The sequence below is a fragment of the Lottia gigantea genome, assembly GCF_000327385.1.
Source record: "Lottia gigantea unplaced genomic scaffold LOTGIsca_9, whole genome shotgun sequence".
NCBI lineage: Eukaryota > Metazoa > Mollusca > Gastropoda > Lottiidae > Lottia > Lottia gigantea.
The window spans coordinates 1727710-1731846 of NW_008710950.1; positions in this window are offsets into that span (position 1 = coordinate 1727710).

The following is a 4137-nucleotide window of genomic DNA, read 5'->3' on the forward strand; positions in this document are numbered from 1 at the left end:
AAGTGACATGAACGAAAGTTTTCAACGAGATTCTGAAAGTAACAGAAGATTTAATTTGATAATTTAATATGGAAAAAATTCTATTCGATGTAGTGGAGTGACTTCATAAAATAATTTTACATCAGTAAACTGACAAATACAAATTATCTTAGAGGGTTTTCTTTTTTTGTGGCCCTCTAGAAATATGGTTCGAACTAATCATATCTTAATCGCGTTATTATAAGACACGTGCCTCTAAGAAGGCAGGAGCAGTATGTAGAACTGAAATGACCCTAGTGCCTAGACTCAATTTCCACGGGAAGGAAGCATCATCACTCCTGTTTCAGCATAATCAAAGATGTTGCTGTCGCTCTGTCGGTTACTGGTGATGTTACCGATGTTCAAAGACTAGATTAGTCAGTTGAAAAATGACTATACTTTCAAATTAATTTCAACAGTCGCTTTTGGATTATGGTGTTAATTAAACTATCAATTTAAGTCACTTAGATCTAGGATGTTGCCGTTTTTATTAAAACGACACGATTGGGTAATGAAATATTGTATACTTGTAGAGAACATTGTCATTATTTATCTCAGGATGAGTTAAAAAAAAAAACAACAACAAAAAACAAGCGAATGTACAAAGGAAAGATGTTGAAAATCTAACGTCACTTTATTTATTGGAAACTCTCAGAAGACTTTTGGGTCAAGTCTAAACGCTGCGGATGGTGAATCGAGTAAATTTTACAAGGAAATTGTTCACCGGGAAGTGCTCAAAATCAAACTTCACCTTTTTCTTATTCTGCATATATACAAAAAGTTAAAAATATAGAGTTAAGGTAGGAATAGACAAGGTGCGATGTCCGGTGCGATGCGTGATTATCAATACAGTAGAAAATACTGTAGAAACTTCTTCTATTATCGTTTGTATCGATTATTCCGCACCGTGCATTGCACCGGACACCGTTCCTCGTCTATTCCCGGCTTTAAAGTATTTCCAATCCGATGTAGCGCCAAAGTATATAACGTTCACATAGAAGAAGGCTTGTTGAAAAATGACACTTGATTTGATTTTCTTGTTTACAGATTAATGCATGAATTACTATATTCTAAATTAATGTAAATTAATATGTTAGTCAACAAAAGTGATGAAGTTGATACACATTATTGATGCATCCGTCTGTCGGTCCACAATTACTCGTTAACACTCTAGGATACACAAGTTTTTACCCAAGGATGAACCCTCAGACAATTCGTAAACAAAATATAGAGTGAGTTATTGGCTTCTGGAAATGCTCGTAATGCAATGTAGAAGGCACAATTTTTGACGGATTTTGATGAAACTTGGTGTGAGTGTTATCACCCAAGGATGAACCCTATTGGAAATCAGAAACTTTCAAAACGCGTTTAGTTTTAGCTCGTAAAAAACTCAACCAAGCACAATTCTCTAATTAAAATCATAAAAATCGATAAATATTTAGTATGAGTTATTGCCTATGTTCTTAAAAACGCGTTCAATTTTTAGCTCGTTAACATTCTAGAAGTGTTATGTACGAGTTTGTGATATTATAGAACCTACAAGCACTGAAAGGCTAGGACTCGAAAAGTCTATGATCATTCTGTCAGTAAGGCTGATATCGTAAGGTTGGTTTGAGTCGACGTAATCCCAGGGCTCCCTTTTCCCTTGCCTGTGTATGTAATTTATCCTTGTTCATATCTTGTTCATTGAAGGCATTATTATGTGTTCTAATTATTGTCTTACAGTGGTGGCTGGAGTGGTTCGGCTTTCGCTCTGTCCGGTGGTTTAACCCAAGTAAAACTTGACTCTCGAATAAAAAACTTCGACCGGTTTTTGACTGATAAAGAGGTAAGATTTGAGTGCTTTTCTAAAAGTGGTTTCCCTATTATCAAACTAGCAGTTGGCTTCAACGATCTGACAGCATTTCAAGGTCAGGGGAGAACGTTAGCCTTCTCGGGGTCACCGCAGAATTTATTTTAGAGAAACTGACCAAACTAATAGTCGATGTCAAGGATATATCTGCTGTAAATGCTGGAATTAAGCAGATTAACAACACTACATAGGTAAACCACAATAGGGGTTGTTACGCTGTTTCTTGGCACTCCCATGTTATAAAATCGTCTCGTAAAAGGAGAAGGAATTGGACGGTTAGATGGGTAAAGAGGATAGATAACAGGCATATACCAGACGGATTACATTTCGACATAGAATTGAAGAAAGTGTCGCAGAGGGTGTTGATAGACGTCAGCAAAAAGGAGAGGAGCTACTCTGTGGAGGAACAAACTGCAACAAGTAGTAGGTAGTCGTGGGACTCAAATAAATATATCATATTCATATTCATGTTTCATATTTCTTTTCTTTTTCATGTCCGATTGAACCAGGTGTCTCTGCCTAGTGCTGTGAGGTTGTAGCATCCTGGGACTGAGCACATGGGTGAATCAACCATCTTTGTATGTTTTTTTACTGCCTGTTTTAAGAATGGACAAGGAAAAGGGGGATCCGGGACGACAAGGTTCTTCGTAGCTTAAAGCAGATGAGGACTTAATCCATCAGCCAGGTATGCCATTTAAGCCAGTTGTGTTACCAGATTCCTTTTCAGGAGAAAATTAAGAGTTTGTAGAATGGTTGGAAACCTTCGAGGCTTGTGCAATGGTTAACAAGTGGTCAGATACTGAGAAGTGTCAGTTCTTGGCGGTCAAGTTTAAAAGATCTATAAGAAAGGTATTTAATGAAATAGGGCCTGAATTTAAAGGAAACTGGTTGCATCTAAGGGATGAGCTTAAAGAACGCCTGGATGGTACAATGCGCCCTGATTTATACAAGTCTGAATTTTTGGCTCGGGTAAAGAAGCCCAATGAGGGATTTTTGGATTTCAGCAATGCTTTGAGGATTCTGGCTAGGAAAGCATACCCACACGTTAGTGTGGCGACACGAGATGAATTATCTAAAGACCAGTTTTTGCGGGGTTTGGGTGGCGTTGATATATCTTTGAAGGTACGATGGGCGATGCAGTTCGGATGAGTATTGAATAAGAATCTATAGAAAAAGACGTAGACGGTAAGTGGGTTAGCTGGAGACGTTGGTGGTCCACCTACACCTCAAACAGACGAGCTGATTAATTTATTAAAAGAGATGATTTCAGTAATGAAACCTGCAGCTTCTAGTGTCAATTTTGGACAGGGTCGGACCCGACAAATATTTTATTATTAATTCCCATAAAGTTTTTCATTTTTGCAAATCATATAACAACAGCCATAAGTTAAAAAACCATTAATCATAACTGTGCAATAAAAACTATGACAAGTTGGAAATCTTTAGAATTCTGCAGTTTATTAGACATGTAGATATACACTAAATTGTTTTAACTGTAGGGCTGTTCAATATAACTATCAGTGAGGTTCAATTGCTGTGGAAATTTCATGAAATCTTTGCAAGAGCAAGACAATTTTTCTCCTGTGATCTTGAAAAGTAAAGACTGGTAATTCGTAACTAAACACGGTTGTGAATAACGCCAAATAAAAACCTAAACAGTGCAAGATGAGAATTCAAAATGATAATATAATGTATAATAAATTAGCAGAATGTCATATAGGAATGAAGGTAAACAGCCAAAATTATCCTATTCTGGCTCTGAAACTATATTTTGAACTATTTTAACAACGAAATATTTCAGTCAGGAGATAATTGGTAACACACCGGAAGTAATAAGAAACAACTCTGTAAACACAATTTAATGCGATTAAGCTCTGCAGAATCAGTCGAAGGTTGTTTAAGATGCAATAACTGTATTAATAAGCTTTCAAAACTAGATACAATGAAGCTCACGGTGTTCAAAGATCCAGAGACTTTCAGAAATATGCTACACACACAACGTTTTAGCAAAAATATGATATGATCATTTTAGACAGATGTGCATCAACCCATACAAGACCGCTTGTAGGTATATATTACCTGGCATGGTCTGCTAAATAAAAACATACATTATGTTAGTTCAAATGCATCGAACATAAACCTGCTCTACTCAGTTTTTTACTCAACTAAATTATCTCTTTATCTTTCGACTCAAGTTACATAATCTTTACAAGACGAGTTGCTATTTTAGTACCAAGGCTGTTTGGTAAAAGCTAAACTTAGTGAAA